The sequence below is a fragment of the Molossus molossus genome, unplaced genomic scaffold (assembly GCF_014108415.1).
Source record: "Molossus molossus isolate mMolMol1 unplaced genomic scaffold, mMolMol1.p scaffold_m16_p_14, whole genome shotgun sequence".
Taxonomy (NCBI): Eukaryota; Metazoa; Chordata; class Mammalia; order Chiroptera; family Molossidae; genus Molossus; species Molossus molossus.
Window position 1 is genome coordinate 52,821,590 of NW_023425349.1, and position 19,260 is coordinate 52,840,849.

The following is a 19,260-nucleotide window of genomic DNA, read 5'->3' on the forward strand; positions in this document are numbered from 1 at the left end:
GTTGCAGTTTGTCCCCGGCCCTGGTTGGGTTGTGTGGGAGGCAGCTACTCAACATATCCCTTTCACGTCAATGTTTCTCTCTCTCTCTCTTCCTCCCACTCTATCTGAACAAAAAATGGAAAAATGTCCTCGAGTAAGGATAAAAAAAAAAAACTTTAAAAAATATATTAAAAAAATAGGGCCTGTGGCCAGAGGGAAGTGGGGACATGGGCTGGATGTAGGTGGGTAAAGGGGGTGGGGGATATCTATAGTAGTGGCAACAATAAAAATAAAATTTTAGTACTTACCTGGCAGGGAGATGCCATGATCACGAAGGTGGTTTCCCAGGGCAAGGCTTATCCATTGCACTCCGGACGTGCTGACCCCTGCAATTTCCCCAAATGTGGGAAACTCAACTGAAAAAAAATAAAATTAAATAAATAAATAAATAAATAAAGTTTTAAAAAACAGGAGGCCTGAAGGAAATTTGCTCTAATCTTAACGGTGGTTATATCTAGGTGATGGAGCCAGAAGTGATTTTTTTTTTTCTTTATCCATTTTTATATCTTTCCAAAGTTTTTTTCTTATAATGGGCATGTATTACTTTTATAGTCTGAAAAACTATTAAGTCTTAGCTTATAAGTATTAACTTATACTGTAAATGACTATCAAATTAAAAATGTATATGTTTCAAAAGACACTATTAAACACTCCTGGTGGGAATGCAGACTGGTGCAGCCGCTATGGAAAACAATATGGTGCTCCCTCAAAAAATTAAAAACTGAACTTTCATTTGACCCAGTGATCCCACTGCTGGGAATATACCCTAAGAAGCCTGAAACACCAATCAGGAAGAATATATGTACCCCCATGTTCATAGCAGCACTATTTACAATAGCTAAGATCTGGAAACAGCCCAAGTGTCCACCAGTAGACGAATGGATAAAAAAGCTGTGGTACATATACACAATGGAGTACTATGCAGCGGTAAGAAAGAAAGATCTCTTATCCTTTGAGACGACATGGAGGAACCTGGAAAGTATTATCCTAAGTGAAAGAAGCCAAGCAGAAAAAGACAAATACCACATGATCTCACTTATATATATACGGAATATAATGAACATAACAGTCTGAGGAATACAGTAGACCCAGAAACATGGAAGTAGGGCACAGACTGACATCCCTCAGAAGAGGGGGTGGGGGGGGGATAAACCACAGAACTTATATGCATGTATGCATGACCAATGGACATGGACAACTAAGCCGGGGACGGGGCGGAGGTGGGGTGTGGTGGGGGGTGCCAATGGGGTAAAAAGGTAAAATATCTGTAACAAAAAAATAAATAAAAAATTCATAAAAAAAATAAAATAATACCCACCATAAAAAAAAAATTTTTGTATGTTTGAAGATTTACACAATAAAATGGCCAAAGATTATTCTCCTTAAAAAAAAAAAAAAAAGACACTATTAAGAAAGTGAAAAGATAATCCACAGAATGAGAAAAAAATTTACTAATCATATATTAGAAAAAGGACTAGTATTACTTATCAGATATATGTAAAGACCTCTTATAACTCAACAATAAAAATTTTAAAATGGTTAAAGGATTGAATAGACATTTCTCCAAATACCTGCAAAGGCCAATAAGGTTATGTAGAGATGCACAACATCTTTAGTCATTAGGGAAATGCAAATTAAAACCAGAAGATACCACTTCATACTTATTAGGATATAAATAATCAAAATAATGACAGTAATAAGTGTTGTCAAGGATTTGGAGTAATTAGAACCCTCATAATGAGAATGTAAAATAGTATAGCCACTTTGAAAAATGTTTACTTCCTCAAAAAGTTAATTATAGCCCTGGCCGGTTTGGCTCAGTGGTTGGAGCGTTGACCTGTGGACCAGAGTCTCGGGTTCGGTTTCCGCTAGGGGCATGTAACAAACAAACAAAAAAATTAATTATAGGGTTACCATTTAGCAAAGAAATTCTACTCCTGGATATACACTCAAGAGAAATGAAAACAAATGCTTATACAAAACTTGTGCATGAATGTTCATAACAGCATTATTCATAAGAGCCAAAAAGTAAGAATGATCTAAAATGTCCATCAGTGCATGAATGGATAAATAATGATATTATCCATACAACAGAACATTATTCAGCTATAAAAAGGAATGAAGTACCAATACATGCTACAGCATGGATGAACCTAGCAAATATTATGTTATATTTAAGAAGCCAGACCCAAAAGCTACATATCTGGAACAGGCAAATCCATAGAGTCATTAGTGGTTGTATGGAACTAAGGGTGGGGGTGGGGGACTGGAGAATGATTATAATGGATTTTTTTATTGGAACGATGAAAATGTTCTGGAGTTAGATAGTAATGATAGTTGCATAACTGAATAATTCAAAATAATCTAATTATACGCTTTTTTATTAAATCCTCATCCGAAGATATTTTTCTATTTATCTTCACATAGAGTGGGAGGGAGAGAGAGGGCGAGAAAGAGAGAGAGAACCATGTATGTGAGAGAGAGACATCGACTGGTTGCCTCCTGCACAACCCTGACCCTGAACCTAAACAGGGCTGGAGATGAACTGCAACGGAGGTACATGCCCTTGACCGGAATCGAACCTGTGACTCATTGGTTTGCTGGCCGATGCTCTACTGCTGAGCCAAACTGGCCAGGGCTCGAATTATATCCTTTAAGAGTAAATTTATGGTATGTGAATTGTATCTCAATAGAGAAGTGACACAAAATGAAGATTTTCAAATATAAATCCACTAAAAATTCAGGATCTGCCATACTTTTTTTTTTCATCCTCACTGGAGGATATTTTTTGCATTTATCTTCTGATAGAGCGGGAGGAAGAGAGGGAAAGAGAGAGAAACATCGTTGTGGGAGAGACACATCCAGTGGTTGCCATCCACACAACCCCAACCAGGAGGGGAACAAACTGCAACTGTGCCCTTAGCGGGAACCAAACAGGCCTCTCTGGTCCGAGGGCCCACTAACCGCTGAGCAAAACCCAGGATCTGCCATACTTTTGATTAGATTTGCCAACATTTGAAGGCCTATGAAATAAATGCTTACTGACTGTAAGAAGGGAGAAATAAAGGGTGCAGGGCACTTTGTGTATTCAGGAGCCCACACTTCCTCCCCCGAATTTTCCCCTCCCCACTCATCACCTTGGGAAGAAGTTTTTTGTTTTTCATAGAATCATAGACGTTGGGGGGGAGGGGGCAGATATTTTAGAGAGGACCTACTGAATCCACAGATGAAGAAGCTGAGGCCCAGAAGGAGGAGTTTATTTACTGTTACCGGTGAGCTGGCAAAGGGGCTAAGACTGAAAATAAGATTTCCTGTCGCCAGTATCTCTGAGCTGCCAAACCTGTCCTCTTAGCAGGCAGGGGCCATCAATTTCAGGAATTTGCAGGTGTGCTTTGCCACGAACAAGTAGAGAAGCATTGATTTTTGCCAGCCTCTTCTCCCCAGAGACCAGCATTTCAACTTGTGAGATTTGATTACTCTTCACTTTAACCTACTTAAAAATATTGTGAGGTGTGTAAGGCCCCACTGGGTGTGCACTGAGCAGGAGAGCTCTGGAGAGCCCCACTCTGCACACCCCTGTCCCCCTCCCAAGAAAAACCGTGATTAGAGAGCAGGCATTAATGTTTTTTGTCTTCGTAATATTTGCTTTTTATGTCGGTGCTCCAGTGCTGTTTATTCAATTTGAAAGACTCAAATCAACCCCTACTCATTTCTCTTGCACCCACTGAGATTGCTCTGAAGTCAGTCAGTTCCCGGCCGGCCGGCACTGCATCTTTTTTGGAGTTCCCCCAAACACCCGCACCCTTCTGGACACGCACCCTCTCCTCTCCAGGGAGGATTCTATCCCGAGGCCGAGCAGGAGCGAACGCAGAGAAGACACAAGGCCCACCCTGGCAAAGGCAGGAGGTTGCCCCAGAGGCTGTCCCGCTCAGGCACCTGCGCAAAGGAGCCGCCTGCACGCTCCATAATCCCTTTCTCACCCCGGGCCAGAAAATAACCCCACAGCCGCAGAGCAAATTCCTATCGAAGTGGAAGGAGGCGGCAGTAAAAAGGCGGTAGGCAAGCCAGGCTGGTGTGGCTCAGTGGTTGCAATAAAAAGGCCCTGGAGGAGCTCCGCTAGTGTGGCTCAGTGGTCCCGCATGGTCCCATGCACAGAGGTCGCAGGTTGATTCCTGGTCAGGGCACATGCCCAGGTTGTGGGCCTGATCCCCAGTGGGGGCATGCAGGAGGCGACCAATTGATGTTCTTTCTCATAGATGTTTCTATTTCCTTCTCCTTTCCTCTCTCCAAAAAATCAATAAAGAAAAAAAAATTTTTTTTTTTTAAGGCACTAGACGAGAGGGTTAACACGCCACCCCTGCGGCATCCAAGGACGCCTCCGGGTCATAGATAATAGATCTGAATTGAGGCAAGTTTTACTGGGGGATGTGCTATTTCCCTCCCTTGGAGGGGGGTGGGCGGCGAAAGTAAACACACGTGGGCAGAAGGAACGTGCCAGAACAGTCTGGTTCAGGCGGTGCAGAAGGCGGCGGGCCGGGTGCGGCGGAGGAGGTGAGCGAAGGTGCCTCGTGGGCACGAGGAGGTTGGGGCCGCGCGCAGGCGCACTGGGACCCGCCGGCTGGCCGGTCCGGGGTACAAAGAAGTGCCGCGGAGCGGTGGGGTTCTTGGAGGTTTCAGAAGCCGCCTGGGGCTCCCTCCCGCCGCGCTCCGGGGCGCAGCCGTAGTCATTTCTCGCCCGGCGCCTGAGGTTCACCAGTCTGCCCTGACTTCTTCGCCTTTGCCGTGGTTGCTGGGCCCGGGTGGCTACCGTGCATTTCGGGGTTTAATTCTGGCGCTGGCCAGCCGGAGCCGGCTCCGCCCCCTCCGCCCCGCCCTCCTCCGAGGTCCCGGAGCCCGGCCGAGCCTGCGAGCCGCCCGCCCGCGGCAGGTTGGGAGGAGCGCTTGGAGGTGAGTGGAGCTGGGGGCTAGCTGAGCCTTTTCCCCGCAGCGTGGGCGCGGGGAGCCCGGGCTCCGACTTCAGCCTCGGGCCGGCCTCCGCCCAGCCGGGCAAACTTGGCGCGCGCCGGGGGCGGAGGGCAGCCCGGCAGACTCCCTCTCGCCGGTCCCCTCGGCGGCCTGAGAGCTGGCCTGGGGACGGGGTCGGCCGGGTTTGGCGCGCGCTGCGGCGGCGGGGCTCGGCCGTGTGGAAGGGGAGCGCGGCGCGCCAGGCTCGGGGCAGCGGGAAAGTCCGGCTCCGGGCGGGGGCGCACGGCCCTTTGATGCCAGGGCCCTTTAATCATCTCGGGATGGGGTGGGGGATCCACTCCCCGTGAAGTTCTCGGCGCCGCAGGAGGGTTTGGCGGTCAGCCCTTTTATTCCTCCGTCCCAGAGCGGCAGGTGGCCTGGAGTCGCCCTTAGCCGACTTGGAGATGACTCGGGCCGGGAAGTGGGGGAGGGTTGTGGTAACTGGGTCTCCGGGCCCGCGGAACTCGGTCCAAACCGCGTGGGCTTCTGGAGGATCCGCAGCGTCAGGTCGAGGGAGGGAGGGTGCGAGTGCCCTTAAGCGGACCCGGTGCCTGAACGCCCCCCTCTCACAGGGCACTTAGGCAAACACGCAGGGAATGCTGCGCTCCTGGTAGCTGCCTCCTCCCCTTGACCGTTCATCCGCTCCACCTGGTTCCCCGTGGCACTTGCGGAGGCAACTCTTCGCGGAGTCCTGCAGGTCAGCAAGAGCTCTGCTGCACCGGGGTGTCTTGCTGAGGGCTTTGGCGGAGTGAACGTGAGAAACAATCTATGGCGTCCCCCAGCGCTCGCTCCGTACATCGCCTCCACGGAGTTTCGTCTTGTATTAATGAAACACTGTATTAGGACTAGAGCGCTAGACTAACAAGGAAGGTTAATCCTCCAGATCTGTAATTGTGCGGTTTCTTGCCTGACCTTCTTCCACTCCCCCACCCCTGCCCCCCACCTCAGAACTGGATTGAAATCAGAGCCGATTTTCTCATTTTTAATTCATGAGTTTGTTTAACTTGATTTTTAGGTGGTACTTAGCATTTTACCTGTTAGTTGTTCCTTTCATCTGACTTTTTCTAGAAACGTTGGCCACTCCACCGTTAATTTATTTTAAAGAATGAGATATAATAAACATGCCATTAATTTGCCCTTTTGAAGTGTACATACAATTCAGGGGTTTTTAGTATATTCACAACGTTATGCAGCCATCGTTAGTACCTAATTCCAGACATTTTCCAAAAGGAAACCCCATACCCATTAGCAGTTATTCGTTATCAGTCACTCTCCACTTCCCCCACCCCCAGACTAGGACTCCCTCATTGTAAGGTCAAGTTTTCCCAAGACAGATTGAGAAAACTGAGAAATTAACAACTTCAGTCCTTTTCCATTTAATAGATTTGGGGAAAGATGCTGCTGCTGAAGCTGTGGAAGAAAAATTAAGTATGGGCTGTCCTGTGTCAAGATTAAAATGTTTAAGGATGGAGGAGAATTCCCAGTGGAGGAATAGTGGCCACTTTTAAGGATACTCAAATTATCCCTGACCCATGTGGCTCCATTGGTTGGAGAATCTTTCTATTCTGGTTAGGGCACAAACCCAGGTTGTGGGTTTGATTCCCCAGTCCTGGCGAGTACTGGAGGCAACCAATCTCACATTGATGTTTCTCTCCCCTCTCCTTTTCTCTCTCTCAAATCATTATTATATATATACATGCACACACATTAGGAATGCGATTTATTCTTGTAGGGCACAGGGTTGCTTTGGGGCACTCTTTCTGCACTCTAGATTTGCCAAGTCCAGGAATCACTCTAGTTGAGGTTCTCCCTCAGAGTTCTGGGTGTGTGTGTATGTGTATTTGTATTTGTGTTGTGGGGGAGGGAGATGTTAGAGGGGAAAAAGGACTGCAGATTTAAAAATGGTTTTGTTTTAAATCATCCAAAATGACCCCAAAGAAAGAAATCACAGGCATGTGACCATCAATATCTGCTCCCAGATGGTCACATAACTAAACTGCTCACTCATAAATCCCCTAGTCCAGGGAGGAGGAGGATGGGAAAGGGTCTAAGCTGAAGGAAGTTCAACAAATTGGGGAAGGGATAGGAACCAGCTGAAAGAGGAGTGTTGTGGGAGCTGAGACCTGTTAAAATGGGGTAACTGTAGAATGAGCAGATTCAGATGTAGCAAAAGGGATATCAGTGGAAAATTAACGGATATTTTACTTAGGCATTTGTTGGATTATTTGTGCGTGTTTTAAAAATTACATTTTAGTGAGCACAGTTGAAGCTAGGTAAATTACGCAACCACCACGCTTCTTTCTTCCGCTCTCCAGTCAAATAAAGAAGCCAACTTGGTTTCAAATGTTACAGGAAATTGTATGCCTCTTGTGTGGGTGGCTTGGCTTATGCCACCTTTTTTTCTTTTTTTTTTTCAGTGTAATTAAAAAAATTGAACTATAACATAAAAATGTGACAAATTTTTACAAAATGAGCATAAACTTATAACTAGCACCAAGATCAAGAAACAAAACAGTGTGTTCTGCCTTATTGTGTTCTTTTCTGATCACTCTCTCTCCCCAAGGGATAGTCTAACCATAGATTAGTTTTGCCTTTTTTCATGCTCTGTATACCTGGAATCAATGGAATGAGAGAGAGACAGAGAGACAGAGACATAATATATCTTATTTCTTTTTCTTAACATTGCATATGGCTATAGTTCAGTCATTATTATTGTGTAATTATACCCCACTTTATTTTTCTATTTATCCATTCTAGGGTTGATAGACATTTGCGTCATTTCTAAATTTTGTTAGTGGTGAATTGTGTGACTGAACATTCTAGTACATGTCCTGATATACATGTACACATATGTATTGGGTATGTACTCGGGAGTAGAATTGCTGAGTTCTAGTGTTCAGTTTAGAAGATATTGCTAAATAGATTGCAAAGTAGTTGTATAGTTTATACTTCTGCCAGCAGTATATGAGAGCTCTGTCCTGTCTTTTTTTTTAAGATTTTTAAAAAATTGATTTATAGAGAGAGAGGAAGGGGGGGGGGAGAGAAAGAAACATTGATCGGCTGCCTCCTACACACCTGATATCAGGGATTGAGCCTGCACCCCAGGCATGTGTCCTGATCTGAATCGAACCAGCAACCTTTCAGTGCATGGGAGGACACCCAACCAGCTGAGCCATTCCAGCCAGGGCTGTCCTATCCTTTTTTAAGTTGCAAAAGCAACCTGCAGAGATTTTGGCAAATGGACAAAAGCTAACACATACTAATCCATCTCAGTAGACTGATTATTTTTGTTGTAATCGATTCCAGTCCTTTTCCATGTCCATATTTTTATGGGGTCATAATCCTAATGTTCAATTTTATGTATATCTTTTGTTGCTCCCAATCTTCATGACTTTCTAATTCCTGTGCAGGTCCACAATCTCAGGGTTATGTTTTCATTTAATAATCTACCTGACATTGGAAATGTGTGTTAAATTTTGTAGTTTTACTGGTATATAGGGCGGGGCAAAAGTAGGTTTACAGTTGTGCGTACGTGAAAACAGATTATTCTTGTATTATTATTAATTGCTGTGTTTTCCTTCTTTCTTTTTTAAATCCTCACTCGAGGATATGTTTTATTGATTTGAGAGAGAGAGGAAGAGAGAGGGAGAGAGAAACATTGATGTGGGAGAGCTACGCCTGCCATACGAGCCCTGAACTGGGGATCACACCTGCAACCCCTTTGCATATGGGATGATGCTGCTGCAACCAACTGAGCACCCAGCCAGGGCTTTATTATTGTATTTTCTGTACAAACAACTGTAAACCTACTTTGTCCTACCCTGTGCATTGCTTCAGGAATCATCTTTGTACATATAGTTTTTTGCAGTTCATTTGGATTATTTCATAAACTACAGACTATTCTTTTGACCTTCCTGGATCCTTATTGTTCAACTGCTCCCCGCAGAATCAAGTTGTCCATGAATCTAGTATAGAATTCATTAAAGAAGTCTTTAAATTGCTAACATGTTACTTGTAAAAAAGAAGTGTCTCATTGTTTAAATTGAAATTTTCACAGTAGTGGTGAGGTTGGCCCTGATATCTTCTTTTTTTAAAATCCCCACCTGAGGCCATTTTTACATTAATCCTCAGCTAGAGCTGGGGAGGGGCGGAGAGAGAAACATCAATGTGGGAGAGACACATCGATTGGTTGCCACCCACACAACCCGAAACCGAGGTACGTGCCATTGGCTGGAATCGAACCCGGGACTCTTTTGGTCCACAGGCAACGCTCTTATCACTGAGCCATACCGCCAGGGCATACCCTGATATCTTCTTGATAGTAGCGAAGAGATAATTTTTGTTGTCATCGTTTTTTAAAATTCCTCACCCATGATACTTTTCTATTTATCATCAGACAGAGTGGGAGGGAGGGAGAAAGAGAGAGACAGAGAGGAACATAGAAACATCAATGTGATAGAGCCACATCAACTGGTTGCCTCCAGTACAACCTGACCAGAGCCGGGGACGAACCGCAACCGAGGTACATGCTCTTGACCAGAATTGTGACTCAGTGGTCCACGGGCCGATGCTCTAACCACTGGACAAAACCTGCCAGGGCTTTTGTAATCTTATTTAGCAATCACATACTTTTTGCAAAGGTATTGAGCTAGGAGCTTAAGGGGATGTAAGAAGGATCATGCCACTAAGCAGTTTATTGTTCAGAAATTCTGTATAAAAATTAGCAATGCCACCTACGCAGAATTTTTTTTTTTTAAATCCTCACCTGAGGATATTATTCTATTTATCTTCAGATAGAGTGGGAGGGAGAGAAAGTAAGAGAGAGAAACATTGAAGTGAGAGGGACACATCAACTGGTTGCCTCCTGCAGGGCCGGGGATGAATCGCAACCGAGATATGTGCCCTTGGCCGGAATCACCCGGCAACTCATTGGTCCGAGGGTCGATGCTCCACCGCTGAGCCAAACCAGCCAGGGCTAGGCAGAATTCTTATATGTGACGAAGGAGTGTTTAGTTCACTTAGCAGATACTGAATTCTTATATGGGTTCTGAGTCAAAAGAGGTCTTTCCAGGGTTGGTTAGGATTGGTTTCCACAAACAGTAAGACTTGAGCTGAGTTTTAAGAGGTCTTTAGAAAGTGGCTAGGGGAGCAGGTATCTCTGAAGAAAACCATGAGCCATCTCAAGGGGAGAGATTAATGATTCACAGATCTCTCTGAATAGTGGGGATGATGCTGTTTTCTTACCATTCTTAGTCTGGAAGATACTGAAAATAAACAAACTAATATAAAGGCAGAAAAAATGCTTAGAGCAAAGATCCTCACAGAGTTCGTAGCAAGTTGGGAGATATAAAGGTACAGATTTGTAGTAGGGGTCAGAAGAATGGAACTACCTGGTACAAATGGCTCATTCTGGAAATGTAGGGGGTGGAGAAATGAATGCTGAGTAGAGAGGTTTCAGTGCTACTTCGGGTCATTGGGTCTTGAGAACTGCAGGTGGAGACTAAAGGGCAGTGCAGTTTAGGTAGTAGCTTTTGAAGAACAAGGCAGTCTAGCAGTGCTGTGGTCAGTCACATGCTTAGGGACCCAGGTGAATGGCAATTTGAAATTGTGCCTTGCTCCAGCAGCTGCAACTGCTGAATGAGCCTGGCGATCTTTGTAGCTCTGGACCCAAACCGAATCTGGACTGGTCTGAATCTAGTTTCTACCACTTGATGTGTGCTCTCGGTACAGTTACTGTACCTCTTTGTGCCTCGATTTCCCATCTCTAAAATGGGTATAATAAAATAGCCCCCTCGTAGAATTATTGTGAGGATGAAATGAGTTAAAACACATAGAGTAGTTAGAAGACGGCCTGATACACAGTATGTGCTAAACATGTTTGCTGCTGTTTCTTTAATATTTAAAATCTCTTTTTCTCCCACCCTGGCTGGTGTGGCCCAGTGATTAAAGCATCGTCCCATACACCAGAGGGTTGCAAGTTCAGTTCCAGTCAAGGGCATATACCTTGGTTGCGGGTTTGATCCCCAGCCCTGGTCAGGGTCATGCAGGAGGCAGTCAGTGGATGTTTCTCTCACATCAGTGTTTCTCTCTCTCTCCCCCCTCCCCCCTCTCCTCAGCCCCTCCCTTCCACTCTCTCTAAAAGTCAATGGAAAAATATCCTTCCGTGAGGATTAACAACAAAATTTCTTTTTCCTCAGCTTTATTGAAGTATAATTGACAAGTAAAATTGTAAGATATTTGGAGTGTACATCACAATGATTTGCTATATGTATACATTGTGAAAAAATTCCTCCCACCTAGTTAATTAATACATCATCACTATATATATTTTGTGTGTGTCAGAGCACGTAAGTTCTACCGTCTTAGCAAATTTCAGTTATACAGTACTGTGCTATTAAAATTCTGAAGTCATATTTGCACATCGTAAGAATGCAAAAAACAAAGGGTTTAAAATGAAAACTAAAACCCATAATACCTGTCTGATCCTAGTTTGGAGTATAGTCTCTTTTTTGTTTGTTTGTTTGTTTGTTTTTATCCTCACCCGAGGATATTTTTCCATTTTTTTTTGTACAGATAGAGTGGGAGGGAGAGAGAGGAAGGGAGAGAGAGACAGAAACATCGACGTGAAGGGACACATCGAGTGGCTGCCACCCGCACGACCAACCAGGGCCAGGGACAAACTGCAACCAAAGTACATGCCCTCAGCGGGAACCGAACCCGGGTCTCTCCGGACCGCAGGCCGACGCTCTAACCGCTGAGCCAAACCGGCCAGGGCGAGTATAGTCTCTTTTTAGGTATCTTAACAGTTGACTGTGTTTTTAGTTATTCTGGTGGTTATCAGTGAACAAACTACCTTGAAATTTAGTGGCTTTAACAGTTGTTTCATGGTATTATGGATTCCGGCAGGGCTTGGCTGGGTGCTTCTGCTCCGTGTGATGTTGACTGAGGTTTCTGTGGCACATTGGTGGTGAATGGGCCAGTCTGGAGGGTCCAAGAAGACTTTGCTTCCCTATTGTATGCCTGGCAAGGGACAGCTGGAAGACTGGGCTCAGAGCATGTACATATGATACTTAAGCATGGTGGCCCTAGATAGAGTACTTACAAGGCTACCAGATCCCTCCATGTCTAGTCACACTCCAGGTACCGTAAGGGTGGGGCTACAGTCTGCGGTGATTTCTGGTGCGAACACCACGGAGTGTACTTACGCAAACCTAGGCGATAGCCTACCTGCTGCACACCGAGGCTGTATGGCTGTCGCTCCTACACTGCAGACATCAAGCAGCATGTTACAGCACAGAACACGAGGGTGAATCACGCACAAGAGAACGTGATGAAGTCAAGAGACCAAGTAAACCCCAAGTGTATGAGGCTGCTGCCAGCATAACACATCATAGGTTTACACCAAATTTCAGTTTTAATCCTCACTCAGCGATATATATATTGTAAAATATATTTTTATTGATTTTTCTTTTTTTTTTTTTAGAGAAAGGAAGGGAGAGAGAGAGAGAAACATCAGTGTGAGAGAGAAACATCCATCAGCTGCCTCCTGCACACCCCCTACTGGGGATGGAGCCCGAAACCTGGGCATGTGCCCTCACCGGGAATTGAACTAGGACCTCTCAGTCCATGGGATGACGCTCAATCCACTGAGCCACACCGGCCAGGCAAGCATATGTTTTTGTTTTTGTTTTCTTTTTTAAATCAACTTCAGAGAGAGAGGAAGGGGGTAGGGGGACAGACATCGAAAGGCTGCCTCCCCTGTGCACCTGGATCAGGGATCAAACCTGCATCCTGGCTATGTACCCTGACTGGGAATCGAACCCACAACCATTTGGTGCATGAGACAATGCTCCAACCAACTGAGCCATACCAGCCAGGGCTACAGCAAACTTTTTTAATAAGTAGAAAAAATACATTCTAAAATAATAATAAAAAATATAGTATAGTAAATATATAAACCAGGAACATAGTCATTTATTATCATTATCAAGTATTATGTACTGTACAAAATTAAATGTGCTATACTTGCATGTGATTGGGAGCACATAGGTTTATTTACACCAGCATCACCATAAGCACATGAATAATGCATTGTGCTATAACTTGACTATGATTATGATATTACTAGGTGATAAGACATTTTCGGCTCCATTATAATCTTATGGGACCACCATTGTACATGTGATCTGACATTGACTGAAACATTATTATGTGGTGAATGACTGTATTTATCAGGGTTCTTTAGAGAGACAGAGCCACAGGGTGTGCATATGTCTATAGAAACAGACTTATGATAAGGAATTGGCTTGCATGATTATAGAGGCTGACAAGTCCAAAATCTGCTATGTGGGCTCACAGATTGGAGTCTCAAGACGGCCAGTGGTGCAGGTGGAGACCAAAGGCAGTCTGCTGGAGATGGCCTCTTGCTTGGGAGGCCATTTTTGTGTCCTGTTCAGGCTTCATCTGATTGGATAAGGCCACACAAATAATAGAGCAGTCTGTTTTACCCAGAGTTCACTGATTAAAATGTTAATCTCGTCCCACAACACCCTTCATGTTGACACATACAATTAACTAGAGCTCTGAGCGCCTCACCTGAACTACCTGGAAGCTTCATGGCCTTTTATGACCTAGCCTCAGAAGTTACATAACTTCCCTTTGACTAAGCTCTATTGCTTGGAGCAGTCAAAAGTCTGCTAGGACTCAGCGGGAGGGGACATAGACCTACCACTTCATGGGAAGAGTGTCAAAGAATTTGCATCCTTCATTTTAAACTGTCGCAGTCTATACTGCTTGATTTTGCACATCTCACCGTTGCTGTTAACTCCCTGTTAAGGAAGAAGGGGGGTTTGTGTTACCTCCCATCTCTCTTCTCTTCCCTCTGCCTTCCAATAGAGTATTTATTGGATATCCTCTTATTTTTATCTTATTATACTTAGTTTACTTTTTCTTAGTTACCTTTATAATTTTAAATAGAGCAGTTTATACTTGACAAGGCTAAGGAGAGGTGGAAAACTCAGGTTTGTTAGAGAGAGAGAGAAAGCGAGCGTGCGTGCGTGTGTGTGTGTGTGTGTGTGTCTGGCAATGAAGGAGGAGAACGACAGACTGTCTGGAATGGGGGAAGCCTGACAATGAGGCTCTTATTAAAACACTGCAGTCACTGCACATGAGAATTGCCTGTGAGTACGCACTCTGCGTGAGCATAGCAGGTGACTTAATCTATGCCTTTTTCATTACAGAAGCAATCAGTTAATTGGGAACTGTTACATATTTCAAAGTGTCAGGAAGCCTGTAGCTCTGTTGGCCTTTTTTTTTTTTTTTAATTCATTTAGTTAATGGAATTGAGCAATGGGGCTTAGTTTAACTCTCAGAAGACATACTAATCTCTTTTTATAATTATCTGATGCCCTGAGAAGCACACAAGAACCTCACTGTTCTTGTTGGTTTACTTTTTTTTTTTTTTTAAGAGACTAATGGTTTATTTGGTAACAAGGAGTAGAAAAGGAATTCTTAATTCCTTTTCTCTCTTCTGGTGACTGAATTGTGAGAGTCAAATGGCCAACAACATGCGCAGATGTCCTTGTAGCCCCCTGGTCTTTGGCAGAAGTGCAAAGATGCCTGAGTTACGTGACTTGTCATTATTATTTTCTAGACAGAAGTGCCAGCTGTTGTGCTTTTCAGTGTATCAGCAGTTGCTACATTTTCCTTCTTGTTTTCGGGTTCCATGGCAGGAAACAAGTACTGCTTTGGTTTTATTGATGTCTGTGAGAAACATGGTGACTTCGTGGACGCTCATGCCCCAGCCAGCTCTGGGGCAGCCCTAACCCCTGAGAACGTGGCCTGTTCTTCAAAAGGTTGCTGCTGCCCCATGGGACACTCAGCTCCTGTGGGCAGTGCTTATTTCCTTCTTCATGGCAAACCGCTAGAGGCTCAGAGAGGTGCCATTTATTTGGCCAAAGAGCTCATTATCTGGGGGTGATCACAGATGAATATAGGATTGATGTATGTCACTTCCAAGCTTATCTAGGAGCCTGGCTGTGGTCCCAGGTAGAGGGCACTCAGAAGGTTTTGCCACACAGATATTATCAAGAGTCTTGCTAGTTTCTTCAGTTTCAAAGAGGTTCGATTCTGGCAGCTTCACCCCCAGGACTTTCTCAAGCTCTTCTGTCATGCCAGTTCTTCGGAGTAGTAGGGTCAAGTCAGTCTCCTAGGCTTGGCCTTCTGGGCCATCTGGATGGTAGGTGACCTTGTAACTGCCTGTAATGTGCTTCACCATTCCTGAAATCATCGTCTCCGTGATTTCTGTGAGATCACGGTAGTCTACGTAGACCACATAGAACTCACAGGAGAATGCAGGGTTGTGAATTGGATCAGTTCTTTCATTCTGGAAATGCAGTCAATGCCAGACAATGCCAGCAACCACCAGCATCACAAGGTAGAGTTCTGGAGCAATTATCTCATAAATTCAGGTCCAGCTGATTGTGGTAGGTGATAAAAGGCTTGGCCATAGCTTCTCCTGAGATGATGTTCATCGTGGGAGTTTCAGTCTCTAGGAATCCCAACCTGACCAAGAAGCTCCTTATATATATATATATATATGTGATGATCTTAGAGTAGATGATACATTTTTGCCTCACAAACTCATTCAGGATGAAGTCTTAAGTGTCTCTGGTGATGCGTGTTTACATTATTGTGTATTGTAGATAAAAGTTCTTTTGATATTTTATATAATTTTTGGTTTGATTAGAGGCAAGGAATGTACATTTTTTATATCTGCATTACATTTTTGGTTAGATTCGTTCAGATTTCTGTCAGTAATTCTGACCGTTTACCCTTTTGTATCCACTGTGAGTGGCTCTGTCAGTTTGTTCAGTTTCCCTGTTCCACTTGTCCTGTTTTACTGGCCTGTCTCAATCTGACCTTGGGTGTGGTTGGCAAACGGCACTAATTGGATTTGTTATCTGTCTCCCTGAGTAGGGTGATTTAAGCTATTTGCCCCCTGGTTGGGGAGGAGAAGCATAAACCATTTACTCTTAAGTGTTCTTGGTTAGGGAAGATAGGATTTACTAGTTGGCTGTAAATTGCTTGACCATTTAACTATCTGTCTCAGTTTCCCTATTCCTCATGTCCTGGTTTACTAGCCTGTCTCACTTTGGCCTTGGGGAAAACATGAAAAAATTAGAGCAGAAGTAGAAATCAAGTTTGGATTCATTCATTCTCAACCCCCCACCCCCATTCTTCTCAACAGAGCTGCTTGTTCCTATTTTGTTTTATTTATTTATTTTTAATATTTTTTCTTTATTGATTTTAGAGGGAGAGGAAGGGAGAGGGAGATAGAAACATCGATGTGCGAGAGAAACATCGGTCATCAATCGGCCGCCTCCTGCACTCCCCGCACTGGGGATCGAGCCTGCAACCCGGGCATGTGTCCTGACCGGAATGGAAGCAGGACCTCTCAGTCCATGGGAGGATGCGCAGTCCACTGAGCCACACCGGCTGGGCTTTATGACAGTTTTTACATTGGTCTAGCTTTTCTGTTTATGCTCTAGTACTCATTTTCCTTAATTTTTTTTTCCTTTTAATTTGGTGGGAGATGTATCTCAAGAGATTTACTAATAGAAGCTTATGAATAAACTCTACTGGTTCTAAGAATTGGTAGTCAGTATATTTGAAGACTGAAACTCTGCTCATGCTGTCTTAGTCTTTTAACTCTTCTAATTTGTTAAATCAGTCTATTGATTTTTGCCATTCTCTGTTATATTTTTAGATGGGAATTGGTCTGAGTCATGCTCTGTGGCTGACCAGGAATTAAATTTCCACATGAAAATGTAAAAGAAGCCCAGCTGGTGTGGCCCAGTGGATTGAGTGTGGTCCCGTGGACTGAGAGGTCCAGGTTCCATTCCTGGTCAGGGCACTTAGCTGGGTTGCAGGCTCGATCCCCAGTAGGGGGCGTGCAGGAGGCAGCCGATTGATGTTTCTCTCACACATTAATGTTTCTCTCTCACATTGATGTTTCCACCTCTCTCTCTAAAAAATCAATAAAAACATTAAAAAGAAAATGTAAAAGGAAATTCTGATTTTGGTGCATAATTTTTTAAAATTTAACTTTTGCCCTGGCCAGTTTGGCTCAGCAGTTAGAATGTCGGCCCACGGACCAATGAGTCGCAGGTTCACTTCCAGTCAAGGGCATGAACCTCAGTTGCGGTTTGTCTCTGGCCCTAAACGGGTTTTGCGAGAGGCAACCAATCAATGTGGCTCTATGGCGTAGATGTTTCTCTGTCTCTCTTCCTCTTTCTCTCCCTCTCACCCACTCTCTCTGATAATAAGTGGAAAAATATCCTGGGTGAGGAATTAAAAATAAAATTTAATTTATTATTATTATTGTTGTATTTTTTAACCCTCACCCGAAGATGTATTTTTTTCTGTTTATCTTAAGATAGAGTGGGAGGGAGAGAGAGAGTGAGAAAGAGAGAGAGAGAAACATCGACATGAGAGGGACACATGGACTGGTTGCCTCCCACGCAACCCCAACCAGGGCTAGGGATGAACCTCAACTGAAGTTCGTGCCCTTGACTGGAATTGAACCCAAGACTCATTGGTCCATAGGTGGGTACTCCACTGCTGAGCCAAAATGGGCAATTTTATTATTTTTTAATCCTTACTAGAGGACATGCTTAGAGAGAGGGAGGGAGAGGGAGAGAAAGGGAGGTGTGGGGGAGGGGAGAAAGAGGGGAAGGGAAGGGAAGGGAGGGGGAGGGAAGGGGAAGGGGAAGAGAAACATTCATATGAGAGAAACATAGATAGGTTGCCTCCCATACATGCCCTGATGGGATCGATCCCTGAACCTTTTGGTGTATGTGACTACACTCTTACCAACTGAGCCACCCGGCCAGGGTTTAGTGCATCATTTTTAAAAGGGAAAAAGAACGGGGGTTGTCAACACAGAGAAAATGGACCTTGTGAGGCTTCAGTCAGGTGCTAGGAGTTTTGGCTATTTCTGAAATGAGTTTTTATGAACCTTGACATGATTTGGTGTGCTTGAGTTTGTTTTGGTGTATATCCTGCTGTCCTTTTGAAATTTTATCCTTTAGTTTTTATTTAGTGCACTTATTTTATGTTTTCAGTTGTTTCCTTTTAAGGATTGTATACTTCTTTAAGAATGCGCTGGCTCAGCGGTTAGAGCGTTGACCTGCGGTCCAGAGAGACCCGGGTTCAGTTCCTGCTAAGGGCATGTACTGCGGTTGCAGTTTGTCCCCGGCCCTGGTTGGGTCGTGCGCGAGGCAGCCACTCGATGTGTCCCTTTCACGTTGATGTTTCTCTCTCTTTCTCTCTATCCCTCCTACTCTATCTGAACAAAAAATAGAAAAATGTCCTCTGGTGAGGATATTAAAAAAAAAAAAAAAAAGAATGCAATGTAGTTTTGTACTTATTCAGGGCACAGTGTCCATCTTCCCTTAAATATTTTTAGGAGTATTGCTGATCAAGGGACAGACATTGTTGGCTTTAAATACCTTTAGATATTTGTGGGTACTGTGTGGCCTCTCTGTGGCAAGAATAAATCCTGGTGGCCATACCTAACGTGTCTTTGGAGAATCCAGGCTTCTGACCTTGAGGACTGAATAAGATTTCTCTGCCTCCCAAGACACCGCACTTTGATCTCCTTTCAGAATTATAATTCAGGGGTAGAAGGGGAGTTTGCCGAATCCCTATCAAGGAGAGGAGTTTACTTACTAAGTTTTTAGCCCTGGCAGGGTTTCAGTAACAAGTGGGAGAAGCGATTCAAATAGTTACTGATATAAAAATTTTGTATATTTAAAACATTTTTTTAAAAGTAGGCGGAATGTATGGTTGTTCCTCTGATGAAGTCATATGCACTTACTTGTGTTCTAATAAGTTTTTATGGGGGCGGGAGGAAAGGGAGCCGCTGTGGGTCTAGCGTGGGATCTGAGAGTTGTTCATAGTGCTGGGAATGACCGTGGGGGGGGGGGGAGGCGCCGTGCAGAGACTTGAGGACTAGCGGGCACTCTCTGTGGACTGGCCGGGCGCTGGCTATTGAATGAGTAAGTGTTATTTCATCGGGAGCATGCTGAGGCTGCCGCTTCTGTGAGAAGGTCCTGATTCATCAGCTGTCATAGTGGTTTAGGTGCCCACCACATGGTCACCTGTCCCGTCGGTGATCAGGAATTCCATGCTTCTGTCAGCTAAAGTAAAACATTG

At 44.3% G+C, this 19,260-nt stretch overlaps 1 protein-coding gene and 2 pseudogenes across 2 annotated transcripts in view; 2 read left to right on the plus strand and 1 right to left on the minus strand.

Annotated features, from left to right (window-relative positions):
* Positions 1–279: 279 nt before the first annotated feature.
* Positions 280–407, plus strand: LOC118630384 (annotated as a pseudogene).
* A 4,532-nt stretch (positions 408–4,939) lies between these two features.
* The window catches only part of KANK1 (KN motif and ankyrin repeat domains 1), a 196,159-nt gene continuing 181,838 nt past the window's right edge, over positions 4,940–19,260 (plus strand). For both annotated transcript variants that reach the window (XM_036261121.1, XM_036261122.1), the window contains exon 1: positions 4,940–4,986. The gene's annotated coding sequence lies outside the window, so the exon portion shown is untranslated. The remainder of the gene's footprint in view (positions 4,987–19,260) is intronic.
* LOC118629312 overlaps positions 14,989–19,260 on the minus strand; it is an 86,949-nt pseudogene continuing 82,677 nt past the window's right edge.